At 32.5% G+C, this 22,989-nt stretch overlaps 2 protein-coding genes across 16 annotated transcripts in view; one reads left to right on the forward strand and one right to left on the reverse strand.

The window, feature by feature from the left end:
* The window catches only part of LOC127065576 (40S ribosomal protein S11), an 86,014-nt gene that overhangs the window by 13,992 nt on the left and 49,033 nt on the right, over window positions 1–22,989 (reverse strand). The gene's annotated exons all lie outside the window — the stretch shown is intronic.
* Window positions 1–22,989, forward strand: part of LOC127065565 (uncharacterized) — a 150,581-nt gene that overhangs the window by 11,708 nt on the left and 115,884 nt on the right. The window lies entirely within an intron of this gene.

Consider the following 22,989-nt stretch of genomic DNA (forward strand, 5'->3'; position numbering starts at 1 on the left):
GATTAATTCTTCGTGGAAGAATCTACGTAGAAGAAGACAAATACTGCGTTATCATCGTATTAATACGAAATAGGTAAAGATTTATATAAGATAAAATATTCAAGATAATATCTGCGTATTATCGAATAATATAACGAACCGAACATAATATAATTAATGAATTGAAATGAAGAAAAAAAAAAAGATACATTTATTGATTAGTTTATAGGTATATACGTAGAAAAATATTTTCCAAGTACAAAGGTGTATGATCTTATTGCTCAGCAGTCGTCGTCGTCGTCGTCGTTGTTGTTGTTGTTTTCTTTTTCGTTCTTTTTTATTTGTTTTTTATTTCTTCTTCGTTCTTGGACAAACATTATTACGAAATAAGGAATTAGAACTTTCCTCGAATAATCTTTTTATGATAGTCGTTACGTGTTTTGACGAAGGTAGAGTAGTACTTGAAGGAAAGAAAAAAAGAGAAAGAAAGAAAGAAAGAAAGAAAGAAAAAAGAGAGAAAGAGAAAAAAAGAAAATGGCGTCTGAAGAGGGCACACTCTCAGGGCCCATCGAGAAGATCGTAAAATCGGAGAAGTCCGGTGTGCCCAGCCCCGGTTTCTCTTTCACGTTCTTCTTATTTTTATCTCACCGTTAGTAGGTAGTTATCGGTATAGTCGATTAACGAACGAGATTTTCGTTTACCTTTTTAGTTTATGAATTTGATGTATTGATACGTATACAACATATTGATACATATACCGCGTACAACGTTTGTAATTTATAGAATCTTGTCGATAAGGCATTATTTCGATTAAGAATTAATTTTAAATAGTTATTCATCGGATAGATAAAATTTAAAGGAGATAGTTTAGATAATTGATCAGTATTTATTCATAATGAAAATTATCGATAGATAATGTAGGTGGACAAAATTGACATCGAGACTCGATTAATATATAAATCGTCGATCATGTAGATAGAAACGTTCGTAATAATTCGTCGATAGTTTATAAAATGTATCATCTGTGTTTATATAATAACAAAGAAACTAGATATTACGATGATTTTTTTTTTTTTTTTTTTTTGTATAAATACTATATCAGAAATAATCGTATATCTATAAAGTATTCGCCATTTATTTTACAGAATACTTTATTATTAATCGGTTAATAAAATTATCGATGAAAGAACATGTAATGTAAGAAAGCTTGGAGTATCAATATAGATCGCATTTAATTTAATTTTTGATTACACTTATATATACATATATACGTCGCCTACGTACGTATTTATAAACACACGCGTGTATCTCAAAATTCAAAGGACACTTTCAGGACGACGAATTTTTTTATTATGTAGAGATGAATCTGATACGGATTCGAATTCTTAAAATACGCGTAATCATTCCCCGTTGCGATTTCTGTCCCGTCGAGGTTAAAATCGAATGTGTGTCACGTTCACCGTCGGCGGCGTCGATTAGTAATCGGAGCGCGCTCGCAGCAATTACGCTCGAAAAAGTCAATGTTACGGAGAAAGGTTTCGGTGCGCGGAGATTGATTGCGTAATAATCGGCCGATTCAGAATGTGCTTTTAGATACGACATTATCTTTACATGCGTGCTATGTTCTTCTCTTCTACAATTAAGTTTCAGCTTTGTTCCACTCTGCTCTGTTTTGTTGCGCTTTGCTATGCTATATTGTGTTGTGCTATACTGTGTTCTACTGTGCACAGATTTACTTGGCTTTGGAGAAAGTGATCGTACGTATCTATATATGTATATATGTATATATGTATATATGTAAACGCATATATGTTAATACATCGTACATCTATCTATGTATTTACGTATATATGTTGTATGTATATTAACACGTACGCATTCCGTCGTCGTAAAATATTTATATATGCATATATATATATATGCATACATAGATTCATAGATCGTACATATGCTTTCTTAAACAAAGCGTCGAAACTGGGTTCACAGAGAAACTAGTAATTAGATATCGCGCTCTGTTAAACTTTTTAAATGAAAAATATGCAACGTAAAATGTTAGAAATAATTTCGTTTGGTTTTACTTCTCTCTGTCTCTCTCTCTCTCTCTCTCTTTCTTTGCTTTTCTTTTTCCCCGTTGACCTTTGGAAAAATACCGATGCTCCACGCATTTCTTAGTATTATTTGTTTATTTAATACAACGTAACTCGATGTAAACAGCGTGTACGAGATAGATATTGTTCAAGAGACCTTCGTCATTCGTACTATTTTCCTTCTTTCTTTCTTCTCTCTCTTTTTTTTTTTGGTGCTTCATAGATAATATATCACACGATTCGTCACAATTTCTACGACTAAAAGAAAAAAAATGTCAATATCTATTTCGTTAGAGATAGAATTTCTATTAGATTTGTTGTTGGAAATATTACAACGATTTATTATGTAAAAGATTTCATTTATCGAAGCTTTCTCTCTCTCTCTTTCTCTCATTTTCTCTAATCGATACGTAATATATTTTTTAATTCAAAGGATAGTCAAATACGAAATCGTTTAATTATCAAAAAGTATATCAAAAACGTATCATCTACGACGATCAAAATGGTTTATTAAAATAGCAAGGGAAGCTTCTCTATCTCTCTCACTCTCCCTCTCTTTCTCTCTATCTTTTTTCTCAATTACAAAGGCTTATAAAAACGTTAAATAATGTGGTCGAAGGTCGGACAGGTATTTCAATAAGCTGTCCGATATTGAAATATCGTCTCGATCGACCGTCATTTCGCGCGTAAATCACTCAAATTATTTTGCTACACAATTAAATAGTTCGTACACAGAGCCACAATTACATAGATTGATACACACACATACATACATGTATAATATATACATATACATATACACATACACACATATACAGGAGGGAACGTGCACAAAGTGCGATCGTGCATGGTAATAGACCGAGAGAGTCTCATCAGTGGCAAAAGGGCTCGAGAAGATGAGAGTGAGTGAGCAAGAGAGAGATAGAACGAACGAGAGAATGAAAGAGAGAGAAAGAAAGAGAGTGAACGAACAAGAAAGAGAGAGAGAGAGAGAGAGAGAGAGAGAAGAGAAAGAAAGTTCGCTTTTTACACGGACGTAGCTAGGATAATATACGATATATACGGTGTAACGAGCTATGTAATGGGTAATAGTTCGTAATGATATAATGCCTGCATTCCTCACGGTCTCTGTCTGCTATAACAAACATTGTTAGGGAACAAAATACGTTGTGTGAGTTCTCTGACCGCGTTGGATCGAATCGAAGAAAAGGAAAGGAAGTTGAGGGGTCTACTTGGTCGCACTTGTTTGCCATGTCGAATGATAAAGAATTCCTGATAAACGTGGAAAAAGAGTATATGTGACCGTATTTACATATATATACACGTATATATGTATTTAGCTACACGTACATACATATATGTACACACACACACACACACGTGCGAGGATGAGCGCATGTTCGACCGAATTACGCGAAGATCAACGAGCCGAAGATAAAAGGGAACATAGCGGTGAAAGACTTGCGTGAGGCTTACACGAGATAAGATAAAAACGTAGCGTATTACGTTTTATTCGACGACTAATTAGAACTCCTGATACTCTCTTGTTCTCCTCATCTATTAACGATAAGACAGAACCGATCGCCGATAATGCCGAGATCGAATGCGACTTCTGAAGAATATCGCGATACTCTCGATGTTCTCTCTTACGTCGTATATCCTTCGACGCGAGAATACTCTTCACGAGAAATAATCATCGAATTCATCGTTTTCATTTATATAACATCGCTTTTAATTTTGTTAACGTTGATCATTTGTTCGAAGAATATGTCACAAAAAAAAAAAAAAGTAGAAAGTGCCTTGCATCTCTCGATGCAATCTATCGTTAGATTTGTAAGATTTAAAAAATCCCGACGAATCCGAAAACTGTCCGATAGAAATTATTCTTTATAATCTTTCTCCGGTCTATAACGTAGAAAAAATCACGTTCTCTCACGAATTCGACGAATTCGACGAATTATGTCAGGAGGTCGGTTTCACGCAAACAACGCGACTTATACCCTAAACGAGTTTCTTCGCTCGATTCTCTTCGCGTTCGATTCATCGAACTGTGACTAGCAATTCCAACAGTTACCGACTTTCTACGCTAGAGTAAGCGCCACGATTCAAAGGGGTGAGAGGGGGAGGGAAAGGGGGAAGTGGGGGAAGTCCTTCGGTTAACGTCATCAAAGCATAAGTCATCACGATTTTGCTTGGAATTGATAAACATTTCTTTTTCCTCTTTCTTCTTTAAGCGGTTATACACATACGCACACGCACACATCGCGATGGAAGAGATTTTTTGTTGATACGATCCGATTATTTCGTTGTACGCGTTCGACGACGTAAAGAAATTAGTTGAATCGAGGACATTTTTTAATACTTGGTAAGGACAAATTTTCTTTTTTTTTTTTCTCTTTCATTTTTGTTTGTTTGTTTCTTATGTTTACTTATCGTTATACGATTCTAACGAATTGAAGAGAGTACAATCGATTGCATTCTATGATCGTCGGCGTAATGTCGTTTTATTTATTTATTTCTTTCTTTCTTTCTTTATTTATTTATTTATTTATTAAACATTTTTTTTGTTCTTTCAAAAGTCACGGTCCGTCTCGTGCGAAAGTATCTCCGTTAGTTTGACTTATATTCTTAGGAGATAATCTGATTACGAGTCGAGATATGAGAAGAGAAAAAGGGAGATAGAGAGAGATAGAGAGAAAAGGAAAGGAGATGGTGTGGGGAAGGGAGATGGAGAGAGAAATTTTCCCGGTCGAACCGGATAATAAATTAGGATAAATCCAAACGATCTTATTAAAATATCGGTTCGCTTTTCTCGTCTCTAATCGCGCGAACGCGCTCAGCTCCTCTCTCTCTCTCTCTTTCTCTGTCTGTCTCTCTCTCTTTCTCAAGACTGCTGTTCTCATCGACTTTCGATCGACGAAGAAACCGGAAGATCGAGTCCCTTCTTCGCTTCGATGCCCTCCCCCTCCCTCTTCCCCTCTTTCTCCTTCTCCTTCTCACTCTCTCTCCGTATCTCTTTCTCTTTTTCTCTTTCTGTCTTTCGATCGATCGGTAGAACGTTAGATCGATAGATCGATCGATCGATCGGTCGGTCGGTCGGTCGATCGATCGATCGATCGATCGATCGTTCGTTCGTTCGATAGATAGATCTACCGATCGAAGAGGATACTCATACTTCTCCACTTTCTATCGAGCACTTTACAATAATTACTATTACAATAATTACGATAACTGTGGCGCCTAGTCCGGCGCATCGAACGGCGGTGCTACTTTTATCGATTTAACCACTTATCGCATTTTTTCCTTTCCGTCTCTTTATTATTTGTCATTAATCGAGCTCACTCTTAATTAATAAGAATTTATCTTTTCTTTATTTATCGATAGGAACGAGTTTTATTTCGACGATCGTTCTGCGAGTGTTTTAACGTTTATGGATAAACGGGTTAAATTCGCGGATATATGTATGGTTTATTACTTTCTTGATTTTTATTTTTCCTTCTTATTTTTTTTCAGTTTTTCGAACGATGTATTTGTCCACTTCTTTAGTTCGTTTTCGTCTTCTTTTTTATTTATTTATTTTCATTATTCGAGTTTATTAACGACGTTCAATTAAGTCAGATTCTTTAATTTGTTCCTACTTAATTCAATTGAATTGTAATATGTCATTCGTGGGTTTTTTTTTGTTTAAAGAAAAAAAAAAAAAAAGAATTTGAAGTTGAAACTATCTGACATTTTTCGATTAGGATTTGTATGGAACATACGTGAAAGAAATTCACTAGGATCTTTTAAGATTTTGTCGTAAGGGTTGTTTTCTCTTTTTTTTTTCCTTTTTTTTTCTATCTTTAAGACTACTCGGAACCTGAGGGTTATCGTAAAATTTTCTCAGATAAAAATTATTTTTCTTTATTTTTCCTTACGAAAGAACGATGAGATAGAACGAGTTCTTTTCAGGTTAGATCTCCGATGAAAAGAGTCTAAGAATCTTGGTGCAACGACACAATGGGAGCGTTAAAGCGAGGGAGCTTCTTTTGCTCTCTTTGCCCTCGTTTCATTTTCACGTTGTTCGTCTCTCTTAGAATCCAGTCGTTTGACACAGTATACACATACACCTATTGATACACACACACACACACACACACACACACACACACACACACACATGTATATATATGTGTGTGCATATATATGTATATCCATAAGTACTTATATAGCCTTGGTGCATCGACCTTTCCCTTGTATATACATATCAACGTGTATATGTACGTACATATGTACCTATACGCGAGAATTTCTCAGAGATACGCTCCGTACCACCGTAGAAATTAATCATCAAGCAATTATATTATTCTCGCATTGCCTACTAATACATTACAATTATTCTACTGATCTATTTTCTTTCTTCTTCTTCTTTTTTTGTTTTCTTTATATCAGTGAAGAAAATTTTCGTAATAACTTCATTACGATTACTTGGCTATACAAGTAAGTAGATACAATAATTATTGACAATTTATATCCGTCGATTAAAAAAATATATAAAAAAAGAAAAAGAAAAGTAGAGGAAACGAAAAAAAAAAGGAGAACGAAACATCGATCGATCGATCGATAAAGAAGATAATTCGTAATAATTATTTTATTAAATAACGATTATGATATTTTATTTTATTTACTTGCTTTCAATCTTGTTCAGATGGTAATCATCGATTTTATGCTTCTTAGTTGATCGTCTAGGTTGAAAAACGGTATTGCGTACCATATATTCCGCTGTTAAGGCCCTAGGTAAGAAGCTTGATAGGTTGACCTAGTCGTCCTCATCTACTTCGTCTTCTCAACTATACAGTCCAATCCGGTTTGCCCTCGGAAAGGTATAACCTTCCGTTTCTTGGAAGCAGAAGGAACCAATTTACTACGGGATACAGCGGAGTCCGACCGTCATTCTATCGGATATCATCTTACCTTGGTCTCCTAACATCCCTTGTGGGCATAATTCGTTAATTATGAGAGTGAGAGAGAGAGAGATAGAGAGAGAGAGAGAAAGAGAAGAGAAGGATAGAGGGAGTGGAGAAAAAAAGAAACAAACAAACAAAAAGAGAGACGTAGACTTGGCGTATATATCGTGGGTGGTAGTTCGTTTTAGAAATTCATCCTCTTATACTTCGAAGGAAAGAAAAAAGAAAAAAAAAAGAAAAGAGCGAGACGAAAGGTTACCTTTTGATGAAAACGAGGCTCCTACTAATCTCATTCATTTTTTTCTCTCCTTTTGCTTTTCTCCCTCTTTCTTTTTTCAATAAAACTGTCTAGAAAGAATACAATGGAGTGTAATTTCCATTTCTACTAAAACGGGGTTATAGATGGGTGCAAACTATTCACGCGAGTTGATAATATTATATAAAATTAAGATTTTTATTTATTCGAAATGTTCATTTACTTTAATTTCAATGAATCATCCTTCTTCATTTCGAAGAATTAAAATTTAATTTAGATTGAAATTTAATTTGTATATTTCATTTTCGGTGATAATCATTCTTTACATTTTTTCGTTGCATCGAAGTTTCAAGTTTAACTCGTCTCGAAAGATATTACAATAATTTAGAAAAATAATTTGTTCATATCAATTATTGAGACATTTATTACAAATGAAAAATAATACGAATTTATATATGTATATATATATATATATACATATGATTTCGTTTTTTGCTTTCTTATTATCATTATTCAAGATCAGAACTTACGAGAGTGAAATAATTATGGTGTAGGTATGTATGTAATGCAGTAATAATTATAAATACGGTATTACGTTTTATTGCAAGCGATTCGTGATCTGTTCACGTTTAGTTGTGTAATAATTCTTCGATCGTTTCTCGTATAAACCGGTGAAAGAGAGATGTTGCGTCGTCGAAAGTGTTACACGCGTCACGCACGTCTCTTTCTCTATCTCTCTTTTTCTCTTTGCTCTCTTTCTCTCTGTCTCTCTCTCTCTCTCTCTGCGTAACCCGAATATTACTGAGACACGTCATGTGATTATATTATTACCTCGAAGGTTCAAGTTTAATTACCAAATCGATTTATTCTTTTTATTTCTTTTCTTTTCTTGTATTTTCTTTTATTATTATTTCTTTTTGTTTTCTTTTTTTTTTTTTTTATTTGTCGAACATTCATGCACCAAACAAGACAACTTCATAGTCAGAATGCTTTCTTTATTTTAATTATAAAGAATATGTGTTGGCGTGTGGGTCTATATGCGTTTATATGTAATTAAAAATGTGAAACAATCAAAAAATTTTTTTTTACCGAAATCATAATTATTAGACTAATTTTAATTTAGAATCGTTCTTGTTTATTATTAAATTAAATTCATTTATTAATTAAAAGTGACCTCTAACGAAGATTCCTTATTTTCTCTTTTTTCTTTCTTTTTCTTTTTTTTGCTCTTTTCTCGAACTCATTGAATCGATAACAGACCGCTTATTTGTCGAGTCAAGATTAATTAAAAAAAATATATAAAAACAAAGAAAATTTATGTCACACGTTGTACGTTATTTATTATTAAAAAAATAAATATTATTAGAAAAAAAGAGAGGAAAAAGTCCATCATTTAGCTACGTTGAGTATAATTATCGAAGAAATTTATTTTAAATAAAAAAAAAAAAAAAAGAAAAAAAAGAAAAAAAAGAAAAAAAGAAAAAAAAAGAAAATACCAAAAACGAATGCCGATCCTATCGATCTGTATATCAGTTCGACCAGTTCTGATCGAAACAGATCATCCTGGTTTCATTGTTAAAATAATGAAGATACTATCATTATTAAAATAACGTCACTATCACGAACGAAATAATAAAACGTATGATCGATAATTTGATCGAAGATATCAGAAGAAATCTACATGGAATAGATGGGCAATAGTGGGTGGGTGGGTGGGGGAGAGTATATTAGTAGGTGGAGGGAGAAGAGGTAACGTCAGTATTACAAACGAAATAATTAAATTTATGATCGATAATTTGATTGAAGATCGGAAGTGTTGGAAAAAAAAAATTTACATTGAGAAAGTCATTGTACGACATTTTGATTAATATGGTTTATCTATCTCTCTCTCTCTCTCTCTCTCTCTCTCTCTCTCTCTCTCCCTCTTTTAATGTGTGTGCATATATATATATATATATATATATATATATATATATATATCTTGCTTATTCTTTCTTATGTGAATTTTTGATGAGATTATGAAATATCCCCTAGCATATGGCTAATGGTACTCGATCACTATAGCCCCTTAACTTCGTTTAAGTCTGCCAGTTGCTTTCTGAAAGCGACTTAGATCGCTGTCACTCTTTCGCATAGCTCTTATGCTGCAGAGCAACTGCAGATGAATTGCTCCAGATGACTGGACCAGATATCGCACGATCACGCATAACTGTGTTGTGTTAGCTATAACTACTAGCACTACTACCATTACTATTATTACTTGCTACTACTATTACTATTAATGTTACTATTACTATTACTATTATTCATTACTGGTATCGAACTTGTGTATAAAAAGGAAAAAAGAAGAAGAAGAGAAAAAGAAGACTAGTTATCTCGAGTTATAATCCATATAGAACTATCTCTCTCTCTCTCTCTCTTTCTCTCTCTCTGTTTTTTTACCTTTTTCTATTTTTAAGTGATGAGATCGCCGATGAATTAAAGATTCTTTGATATCCGGTTGAAGTTCATTGTGTTCAAAATAAAAGGATTATTTTCGATCTTTGACTGAATTTGTTAGGATATTTAGAATTATATTTAATATACGATTTTATGATTTACGAGCCCGTTTAAATATCGTTGTTCTTTTACGTGCCGAAAAATGTGAACTGCATTCTGTTCGAGAAAACGCGACCGAAGAGAAAGAGATAGAGAGAGAGGGAGACAGAGAGAGGGGGGGGGGAGGGGAGAGATACCGTTGCACCTACGTTCTATGTTTCATTCCCCGTTGTTCAACGTGGACGATATCCTGTGTTGTCTCCGGGAGCAAGATCGAAGTGTTACAATGGACGAGAAAATCAAATGCAAGCGTTACAACATCGTTGATATTTAAAAAACATCTTTAAATATAAATTCAAATTTTTTGCTATTTTTTTTTTCTTTCTTTCGTTCTCTCTCTCTCTCTCTTTTTCTATACTCGAAATTCATTATTTTTTAATTACGTATTTGGTAATGATCGTGAAAGAAACGGGTCTAAAAAATTTTTGCGTTTAGTTATATTCGTTTATTCGATTCTAAAAAGATTAATTAAAGATCATTTATTAATTGTATCTATATATATATTAATTAATTATAGTAAGTAATAAATTATACGCACGTATCTTTTGTATATACTTATATACCATCCGTACAGTAGTAATAATAATAATAATAATAATAATAATAATAATAATAATAATAATAATATAACAAATAATTATGAAAAATCAATAATAGTATTGTTATAATAATTATTACTATCGTTATTATTATGAAATATGTTGAATTAGTGGGACATCGTATAGCCTATATATCTCTATATAGCCAAGAGCCATAGCGTAATTACTTTGCACGGATTGAATGTGTCACTGCGAGCAGATCGTTTTCTTACCTCATCGCATTAATGACCATCGAGCTGGCGTAAAAGTTGGACGCGTGCCTTTGCGTTCGCGAATAAAAAAAAAAAAAAGAGAGAGAGAAAAAAAAGGAAAGAAGAGAAAGAAAAAAGAAGAAGAAGAAAAAGATTAAGTATCTTCTTTCTTTACACATATCTCTTTTTTTCTTTCTTTTTCTCGCCGAATATCCCTAATGATTCTTGCACATGGATAGAATCAAGATGTAATAGACGATTCTTTCTCATTTTTTGTTTAGTTTTTTTATTTGTATTTTTATTTTTATCTTATTTATTTATTTATTTATTTATTTATTTAATTCTTTTTTTTTTCGTTGCAGTCTCGAGCGCAATAATAATTTTTTTCTTCTCCTTTTTATTTATTTATTTTTTTTTTCTGGAAGATTATCGAAAGATCCTTGTCGATTTTAATTTTTTCTTTATATTCAATTTCTTTCATTTTTTTTGTTTTGTTTTGCTTTGTTTTTTTCCCCCGTTTTTTTGTTTGGTTATTGATACGCACAAAATCGTTTAATGTAAAACTGCTGTTAAGTCAAAAAAGTTGATTACACTTAAAACGCAGTAATATCAGAAAATGTTACGTCCCTTTTCTGCGAGCCATTGCGAAATTATATATTAAGATAATAATACCTTTTTTCTTTTCTTTTACTTCTTCTTTTCTTTTCTTTTCTTTTTTTTTTTTCGTTTTTTTTTTCACACCGGAAAATTATGATACGTGTAATCATTTAATTCAATATTCTTCCGACTTGTCACTTATCACATTTGCATTGAACTTTTTGTGCGGACGATTTTTACTTGTCCAATTATATGGAGAGAAACTAATGAAGCAAGACTTGTATCACTCTTATACACAACAGAATGATGGCTCTCGAGATGTGATGTTAAACCAAATGGTAGGAAAAAAGGTTTACTTACACCACTTTCGCATTAAACGACTTACATATAAAAGAATGAGAGAGGGAGAGAGAAACAGAGAAAGATATCATTTTTTTTTTTTTTTGAAGGCTATTAAATAAATATCATAATTAACATTTTATTAAACTTTAATAACAATATTTTAATCAAGAGAAAAGCTGGAGATTTAATATTAATTGCGTTCGAAAAAATTTTAGTTTCTTATGCAAATGAAATAGGAAAATGAAAAGAGAGAGAGAAAGAGAAAGCGACAAATTATTTTTTTTATCAAAAACTCGAGATGCAATTTCTCTTTTTTTTCGGCACTTTAATCAGTTTTAGTTTTTGTGATGCAAAAAATGCAAGAGAGAGAGAGAGAGAGAGAGAGAGAGAGAGAGAGAGAGAGAGAGAGAGAGAGAAAGAGAAAGAGAAAGATTATACTTTCCGAAGAAAACAGCAGAGATGCAATTGTTCTTTTTCTTTTTCTTTTTGGTATCATGATTACGTCCAGAAATTTTTTTTGTGTTACAAATGTGAAATAATGAGAGAGAGAGAAAGAGAGAAAGAAAGAAAGAAAGAAAGAAAGAAAGAGAGAGAGAGAAAGATTATACTTTCTGCTGCGTTAACGTCGATCGTTAGAGAGATTTGCGAGTAGAGTGTAAACGATCTCGCTCACGCTATTCCACGAATACATCAACGTTAAGTATATAGAAAATACATGTACGTACGTATACAAGTATGTATATATATGTATATATGTATGTATGTATGTATGTATGTGTCAGGTATTTGCTAATGCATGTACATCGCATTATCGTCTCTCTCGGTGGACTCGTACGACGTTTGGTCCCATTTACGAAGTCGTTCGGAGTTTTACACGTATAGGAAAAAGAAGAAGAAAAGTTACCACCCACACGCACAAACCTTCACAAGATTTTCATTCGCATTAGTTTCGATCGTTAAGCCTAACATTCTCTCCACTTTAAATGCCTTTTCGTTTCTACCCTTTGCTCTGGTCGTTCTACGAATTCTTTTTCTTTTTCTTTTCTTCTTCTTTTCTTTCTTATTTTTTTTTTCCATTTTACTTTTCTCTGTCCATTTTCTTTATTTTTCTTTTTCTTTCCTTTTTTCCTCTCTCTCCGACGGAAATCTTCCAATGAAATTTTAATGACATTGAAAGAGATCAGAGAAACATTTAGATACCACGTATTCAATATTTTGAAATTGTCCGATCGGTATTTATTATAAAATATCGGAACGTAATTATTTATAATCGATTGAAGTATTCGTATATGTCGATCATTTATTTTATGGAATGTTTACTCATTAATAATTAATATTATTTATCGAACAGATAAAAATGAATGAAATTCGAATAATACTAAATCGAGTATTATTAGTGTTCTTACGATCGGAGTTTCGTTCATTTTTCGAAACGGTGGACACATTTTTTTCTCTCAATAAAATGAAACTACTACGCGATCGATTTGATAGATTAACAAGGAAAAGAAAAAAGAAGGAAAGGAAAATAAAAAAAGAGACGAATGAAAATTAAATATGTTGTTGAAGGAGTATCGCAATTTTTTCGACTTCGGTGACGAAATTTTTCAAGTAAAGTTAGACGAGATTAGACGAGATTAGATACGTATTATCGATCCCGTAATTTACTTCTTGATAAAGCGATATTAGAATTAACAAAATTTAACCCATTCGAATGTTGATATTATTCTTTTTTATTTTTTTTCAATGAAATTAAACGATATTAGACTCAAAATTGATTTCAAAAACAAAAAAAAAGGGCAAACAAATTAAATAGCATCTACAATAATAAATGTTGAACAGCAAAAATTAGAACTTCTTTATTTCGATGACGTAAGTAAATATAACTAATGAAAACGTTATCTAATTCCATCTTTCGAATCATTTTCAACGAACGTCCACTTTTCTATTTACTTACAAAAAAAGAAAAAAAGAAATAAAAATAAAAAATAAAAAATGAATCGACCGAGTACTTAGGAATTATTTCCTTTTAGCATTTTATGAATCTGAAAAGAGTTGCGTGGGTTAACCGAGCTGCGGCCAAGCTAAGACAGCACTTATCCGTGAATCTTAGGGAAAAAGATAAAACGATAATCGCGATTGCGTCTCGAGACTCGGCACGTGCGTTTAAACGATCCTAGGCCAAAAGGAAAAAGATGGAAGCTACTTTCCTCTCTTTCTCTCTTTCTTTCTCTTTGTCTCTATCTATCTATCTCTATCTATCTATATATCTATCTATCTATCTCTCTCTCTCATCCTTGCTTTACTCTTATAATACATGAATGAAACTCGACGGAAGTAGGTTACTATTACGTCATGCATACTACGTATATACATATAAATATGTATATGTGATATATGGATATATATAATAATAATAATAATAATAATAATAATAATAATATATATATGTATATGTATATACATACATATGTATATGTACAAGAAGAAGTCGGCTAGTTTCGCGGCTCCGTATTATTATCCTAGATTCTACCTTCCATCTGTACGTACTTACTCTCTGGAGAAAGTAATTAGAGAAGCGGGGAGAAAGAGATACGGGTGTAGTTTCCGCTCTGCTAAATTCAAGGCCACCTATTGTCGGTACTTCGTCCGATCCTTGATCCCCTTCTTTCTTTCTTTCTTTCTTTCTAGATCTAGGTACTTGCTTACTTACTTACTTACTTACTTACTTACTTACTTACTTACTTACTTACTTACTTACTTACTTATTTGCTTGCTTGCTTATTTACTCCATTTTATTCTTTATTTTATTTGGTTTTTCTTTCTTTTTTATCTTCCTCTTTTATTTTCGTTTTATTCGATCAATCTGAATAAACAAATATAAGTAAATATCGACAAATATTGTTTTATATTAACATTGTTACAGTTATATAAAATATAATTACATTTTTTTCTTTATATATGTTTGTATATATATATATATATATATATATATATATAGGAATGAGAACATATGATATATATCTTTTGAATTTTAAATTAGAAAGGAACATATAGTTACGTAAATGAAAATCGTTGTAAGAAATAAAAGAAACATTTCGAAAAATGATGGACGGAAATACGTTCTCGCAGTGATCTAACTAACGATCGAATTCCATCGAATAAGGATAGATACACAGATTAATACAATATCTTTTACATTATCTTAAATATAACGATTACTAATAATATCTCAGAATATATCCTTCTGACAAAATTTCTTATTCCAACCAAATCTTAGAGTTCTCTTATTAAAGACAGATAAGAATACCTATCCTGTTATTAAGTTTCACTACAGTTATTTATTTAAATCAGTTTCTGTAAGTCGCTTACGTAAAATAAAGTACATAACACTACACACACACACACACACACACACGCGCACGCGCGCGCGAAATGTTCGTACAAATATGGCATTCCAAAAATCAATGATCTATTTCCCTTACGTTTAATACGATCGACAATGCCAGATGTTGTTCCATTAATTCATCGGACAATGCAGGTAGAAAAGGATAAGAGTCTTGGTTGTTGTTGCTATCTCTGTTACTCTTACTATTACTATTGCTATTGTTGCTGTTGCTGTTGTTGCTGTTGTTGCTGTAGCTATTGCTGCTGTAGTTATTGCTGTTGCTGCTGTTGCTGTCGCCTTTAAGATCTGCTTTGGGAGTAACCGCGTGGAGAGGAATTTAACGGGGCGCGTAGGCGACAGTGAAAGCAGCAGCAGCAGCAGCAATGGCGTTACTTAATACCCATATCACGGCTCGTAAACAACAAAGGCCGCGTGTTCAACTGGATCACCGGCCGACTTCTTGTCGTCCCGATCTTGGCACTCTCGCATACTTCGTCTCGATAACTATCTCTCATTCTCTCTCTTTCTCTCTATGTGTGTTTCTGTCGAAGGTACTGTTCTTCGAAGAATACATATATCGAGTCTCTTCGATACGTTTCAAGATCGAACGATTTGGAATCCTGATCTCTCCATTGTTTTACAGACACCAAATTTTATCTAGCTTTTATATATACGTATGTATATGTATATGTATATAGATACTTATGTTGTAACATTATCGTCCTGGAAAATTTCAAACGTCTTGGTTGTTGTTTTAATAAAAAATTATTTTATTTATTCGGATCATTGTTTCTTGTATCTGTTTGTTCATTGTGGTTTAACGATTAGGGGATCGTATAGATTTGTAATCTTATTGTTTCGTTCTTTTTTTTTTGTTTTTTGGTTGAAAGCTTTCTTTGTTGTTATTGGTATTATTTTTATCATTTCTTTTTCTGTTTCTTTCGTTTTTTCACTTATTTATTGGTGTATAATTAGGTCTCTGTCAAGTCCTAATTCATAGTTTCTCTTGTACATTTAATAACGCGAGCATTATTGTAGGTACTTAAATGTTTTTTTAGTACGACTACTTTCTAAATTTCTTCGTGCGTATGTGAATGTAGGTTTAGTGTTTCCAGGTGTATTCTTTTTTTTACAATTATTCGGGGTTGATGCCTGTTACTGATATTATTAGCGTTATTACGCGAACTCTTTGTTGTTTCCACGTTCTTTGCATTTCCTGGACTAGTACTGTATTTCCTGGAATATTTCTCTATTTTTATTTTACGTTATTGTCCGAGAGTTATTGAAATGTCAATGGGATATGTTATCTTGTTTAATTTAGGTATGTTCCTGCATAAATGTAAGATCTTGTGTATTATTGTCATTACTTTCTTTCTTTTTTTAATTAATTTTTTTAAATGATTTATACGAAACGAGTTATATTTTTTTTTTCATGTTGTTATATGATAGTCTATTGTATTCTTTAATCGAAATTTTAACGACACTCTAAATGTTCTCCCATTCGTCTCTTCATTAAATAATAATAATAGTTATTATTACAAGAACTATTATCATTTATAATTATAATTATATTATCACAATAATTATTATTATCTCAATAATAATAAATATTTATTTCATGCACTTTGGAATAATTTTTTTCATTCGAAGATATATATATATATATATATATATATATATATATATATTCTATATGAATGTGAAAGAAAGTTCATCGATGAAACTGAAAGAAGTACTTCGCTTTGGAGATAATCGCGAAGCTAGCTCGCGAACGAGACACGTCGCATCGTCAGGCGCGACCTTCGCCGTTCCAGTCGTTCATTAATAAAAAGAATCTGCCATAGGCACGCATTTCTCCGTGGATCTCGTCCTGGCGCCGTGTAAATCGAAGGACTCGTGTGCGCACTTACCCGGCCCGAGGGGACAACTTTCAAGGTTGAGACGAGAGATCATTGTCGTAGAGAGTGGGATCTTCTCTAACCACCCTCTTTTACTTAGAAACGAAGAGAGAGAGAGAGAGAGAGAGAGAGAGAGAGAGAGAGAGAGAGAGAGAGAGAGAGAGAGAGAGAACATCCTGTTGGATTATAAAAAGTCTGTGGATCATGCTCGACGATTTATCGGCCATTTTATAACTCATTCCTATTTTCCTACTCATTTCATTTCTTTTCTCTTCTTCGTTGCTACAATGTATTTATTTTTTCTTTTTGTTCGTTCATTCATTCATTCATTCATTCATTCATTCACTTATTGATTTATATATTTATTCATTTATTTATTCAATTATATATTTATTCGTTCGTTCGTTCATTATCTTTTTTTTTTCTTTTCTTTCTTCTTATCTCGCAAATCCTTTCGTCTTCGTTTTTCTATCTAATCAATATCGATAAATAAATATAAATAAGTATAAATAATTGTCTTTAAGATTATCGTTATAGACGTTAATTATTAAATGCATAAAGATTGAATGCAATCTGATTATTTGATACTAATTATCTAATTATTGGTAAGCCGTATAAATTTTGCGATAAGTCTTTTTTATTACTAATTTAATTACTATATCAAGTCAAAGATGTAATTTAATTTAGAAGGAAGAAGATAGAGAAAGAGAGTTAATTGTTAAGCGCATAAAGATTAAATGCAATCTGATATTTGATATTAATTAATTATTAATTAAAGTAGTATAGAGTCGTATTAATCGTATCAATTGATCTAAATTAATTATTAATAAATCGTATACATTTTTCGATTTTTTTTTTTTTATTAATACCAAAGACATAATTTAATTTTGAAAGAGAGAGAGAGAGAGAGAGAGAGAGAGATAGAGATAGATAGAGAACACGTCATCGTTCGAGAGAATGTTTCTTTATATAATGCCCGGATCCGCCATTTTATATATTCATCATTCCCATTATTTTTTTCTTGCTCATTCTAATTTCTTTTCACTTTTTCCTTGAACCATTGTATCATTTTCCACTTCTTATTTTTTTCTTTAATTAATAGTTATGACGAAGGATATAACGATTAACTATAATCTCCTTGATTTTAATTAATTAATTATATGTCGCATAAATTTTGTGATCGGTTTTTATTACTCCTACAGGAGAGATGTGTAATTTATTGTAGAGGGAAAGAGAAAGAGAGATATCGGATAATTAATTCAATGGCTATGGTAACATTCGAGAAATGCGAACGATGCAGTCCGGTGGACATAAATAAGGCTATTTATGTATAAAAACACTCACACGCGGACACATATGTTGACATATAAGAGACTCTTCGCGTTCCTCTCTCTCTCTCTCCTCTCTCTCCTCTCTGTCTCCTTTCTCTCTCTCTCTGTCTATCTGTCTGTCTGTCTGTCTGTCTGTCTCTCTGTATATCTGTTTGTTCTTCTCTTTTTACGATTGTCTTTCAAGGTGCCATTGAAAAGTAGAAAATGTCAAGGTCAAACTAATGGTGTTCCGGTATATATATATATATATATATATTATTATAATGAAGTCAACTTTGTTCTTGGAGTTCTTATCGTTCGATGTTTTTTGAGATTGTACCAATATAATAGAACAGGAAATTGGAATAAAAAAGAAAGAAAGATAGAAAGAAAGAAAAAGAACACATGGTCATGGGTATAAAATTGTATTTTATCATTTTTTGTATCATTCGTTCAACGTGCACGTTATAGAAATTGAACAAAAGAAAGAAAGAATAAATAAATAAATAAATAAATAAATAAATTAGAAAAAATATCAATCGCGTGATTGCTCAAATCTAATTATAGACACACGATATTGCAATCGTTTGTTGCAATCGTGAAAAAATACAAAGTGATCTCTGTAAATGGATAACATTTTGTTATTTATTGCAACGAAATAACTCGTATGTAAATAGAACCGGTATTCTGTTCTTCTTCCTTTTATTTATTTTTTTCTTTTTCACAGAGTTTAACATCCAGAACGAGGAAAATTTTCTTTCTGGAATTAGAAAAGAGGAGATGCAATAGCGTTAATGTAAAAAAGATTTTTCCTTAAAAAATTAATTTAATCGTATATGTATACATACATACATACTTACATATATACATTTATACATACATACGTATATATGTATCCGTCTAATCCGTCTATCCGTTTCACCGTTTCAAACACGTGGGTGTGTTTGAAACGTCCATACGCCTTCGACACCTTCGGCTATATGTATAACGGCATGTAACTACCGCTTTACAAGGTTAGGGGAATTCGATCTTTAGAAAGAAAGAGACAGATAAATAGACAGTCAGACAGACAGACAGACAGACAGATAAATGGACAGAAAGAGAGGGAGACAGAGAGAGAAATTTACTCCGAGTATATTAATCACTCAGACCGTTCGTTTGTCGTTATATTATACTTTCTAGATTGCGTGTATGCTTTATAGTTCTCTCTTTCTCTCTCACTCACTCACTCACTCACTTTTTCTATAGATACATGCAAATACACATATACATAAATGTATCTATTCACATATTTACTTTTAAAGAGAAAGAGAGAAGAGGAAGTCGTTGGATATACATATTTCGTATTGATATAACGTGCCAGTTAACTACTTTTCTGTTTTACTTTTCATTTTTCCTTTTATCTTTTTCATTCTTTTTTTCTGTTTCTTTTATTTTATGAAAGATAACTAAGTACTTACTTACGATATAAACTCGTACACCTACTTGTACAGGTATCGTAAGTCTTTCGATCGAAAGAGAGGGTGGGGTATGGTAATACCTCAAAGTTCTTTCATAAATAGCTAGAGGAGTAGTTACTTTTAAACAGCTTGAGAGTAGGCTATATGAATGTGATAAAATGTGTATGCAACTACATGTATACTTAAGTAGAAGAGAGAGAGAGAAAGACAGATGGACAGACAGATAGAGAAAGAGAGAGAGAGAGAGAGAGAGAGAGAGAGAGAGAGAGAGAGAGAGAGAGAGAGAGAGAGAGAGAGAGAGAGAGTGTTAACACCAAGCTTATTCAGATCGCATCTTCACCTCGCGTCAAAGACTCTCGATTCATGCATACACATACGTACACCTTGTATGTACATATATATATATGTATATATATATTGAACTACGTACAATCCGTAGATACAATATGTATAGGAAATAGCCAGGGGCTTAACTGAGAACGTGATTAGTCACATCGATAATAGATATTCCTAGTAGCTCGTTGCGTGAAGTTAAAATGAGAAATCCTATGGGATCATACGTGAATAGTATAGAAAAAGAGAGAGAGAGAGAGAAGGAATATGAGAATATTAGCCAAAGGTGTTGGAGAGGAAAAAAAGGAGCATTCACAGAGAAGGAGAGAAAGAGAGAAGAGAAATTCTCTTTTGTGTGTTTCGTCTTTGCAAGAAGCGAGTTCGCTTATCTCTGTGGAAGAGGTCCGATTCCATGCAACTCACAGAGTCCTCCTCTTCACGGTAGAGTTGCATTCTAGAATAACTTTTCTCTCTCTCTCTTTCTCTTTCATTCTTGTTCTGCTTCTTTCTCCGTATACATTTTTTTATATTACTTCTTTTATTTTCCCATTTATGTTATATACATACATATGTAGATACATACATACATTCCTAATCCTATTGTATTAACATCGGCTCTCAAATTAGTTTTAATTGCACATCACATAATTACTTCATTAATGATAATAATAATGACAACAACAACAACAACAACAATAATAATAATAATAATAATAATAATAATCGTAAATTATACACTCGAGTCTTCCGTCATTAATGTCCTGTCCTTACTTACGTTCAACATTGTCACTACCATAAAATGTACATTTACCTATCCATCCATTTTTATCTTTTTTCTCTTTCTCTTCCCCCTCCCCCCCTCTCTCTTTCTTTCTTTTTCATTCTCTCTATATATCTATCTATTTCTTTCACTCTCTTTATATTAGTATCTCTCTATCTCTAGAGATCTCTATCTACCTGCATCTCTCTCTTTCTCTCTCTTCCTTTTCCTCCCTCTCTTTAATACTTTCTTTTTTCTTCCTTTCCTACCCTCTCTCCCTCACCTTCCCTCATCACTATCTTTCGTTTCTTCTCTCTCTCTCTCTCTCTCTCTCTATATATATATATATATATTTATATATATATATTTCTCTCTCTCGTTTTATCGTTCTCTCTCTCTCTCTCTCTCTCTCTCTCTTTCTCTCTCTGTATCTCTATCTCTTTCCGTTCTTCCTTCGCAGTGCTTGCTCCTCTCCTCTCGGCCATCGAAGAGAGCTGGTCCTGCTATAACCCGGAGTCGGCTGACGGTCGCCCCATGTATGGCAGCTTGTTTTATGCTGCCTGCATTGCATTGCGATGCACGCGTGGCGAGCAAGCGAGTGAACGAGCGAGCGAACGAGCGAGCGAGCAAGCAAGCGAGCTAGCTAGCTTAGCTTAGCTTAGCTTAGCTTAGCTTAGCTTAGCTTAGCTAGCTAGCTGAGAGTGCCTTTAGCCCGGCGCTCTCGCACTTTGGTGGAAACATGCGATATTCAACGCATCCGGCCAAGTCTTCTTTTTATTCTACCTTTTTCATCTTCCTCTTTTTCTTCCTTCTTTTTTTCTTTTTCTCCTTTACTTTTCATCTCTTTTTACTCTTTTAATATGAGCGAATACGAGCGAGGATGTTAAGAGTAACTCGACTAATAATCACGAAAGATAACGAAAGATCGACTGGGGATGTGTTCTGCTAATTAATGAGATTGATTATCTTTGAAAATTGTTAAGAAGCCAGTGAAAGTGAAAAAGGAACAGAGAAAGAGTGAGATATGTATTTCTATATAGAGAAAGATAGAGAGAGAGATTGAGAGATTGAGAGATTGAGAGTTGATATTGTTCGAAGATATAACATTGTAGTAATCGATTGATAGTTTCTGTTTGTAATTTAAATGATTATTATTATAAATAGTATAGTACTAATTAAACTTTTATTTAACACCATAGAAAATTAAAGGATATCGCGATTTACCAGGGACATGATATTATCGTCAAGTCTAGTCTTAATGTTTAGAAAGTGTTTGATACTTCAGAAGTGTACAATAGTAAGCAAAATATGGCGACGACGTTATCACTTGCAGAGTTCGCAATATCGAATCAAATCGATATAACGAATCAAACCTATTCGATAAAATAATTCTTATATTTGATTAAAGATTAAGTTAATTTTTTTATTTAAATAAAAAAGGTGTTATGCACGTATTATTATTATTATTATTATTATTATTACTATTACTATTATTATTATTAAGAATAATATAGAATAGGATTTTGCGAAAGTACTTGGTTAGGTTAGGTTTCTTTCTTCTACGTTTGCGCAAGAATATATGAAAGAGGGAAAAAGAGAGAGAGAAAAAGAGGGAGAAAGAGAGAGAGAGAGAGAAAAGGAAACGACTCGTAATGGCATTCCTCGTTCTCAGCTGCGTTCGCACCCTGACCTTACTCGCCCATATTCGGGCCTGGTCGTGATTGCCTCTTGCCTTTTTACACATCCAATCGGTTGCGTGCGTGCGTGCATGCGTGCATGCGTGCATGCGCATGCACGTACGAATAAACGTGCACGTGCAATTTCTCTCTTTCGATTGGTCCCCTTTTAATTCGAAAATTAGAGCATTCCATTTAGAGTGATTATTATATATATATATATATAGTTGTTTAAATTAATTTTTTTTTGAATTCTAGCGATTATTTATCGATTGTGATATTTTTTTTCATATTATATATATATTTTTTTTTTTTATATATATATGACATTTTATAATGTGATATAGTAATAAATGAAGACTAAAATAAAAATAAAAATGATATAAATAAAGTTAAGATATTATTAGAACGAATATGATAGAACTGAGTGAAATAATATCGAAATTAATTAAACTAGAAGTATAGTGAAAATTTTGTAATATATTATACCATAAAATAATATAACATATATATGTGTATATATATATCCGTACACATATATATTACGTAATATTTTGACGTTTACATATTTC

Source organism: Vespula vulgaris, chromosome 8 (genome assembly GCF_905475345.1).
Source record: "Vespula vulgaris chromosome 8, iyVesVulg1.1, whole genome shotgun sequence".
Lineage (NCBI taxonomy): Eukaryota > Metazoa > Arthropoda > Insecta > Hymenoptera > Vespidae > Vespula > Vespula vulgaris.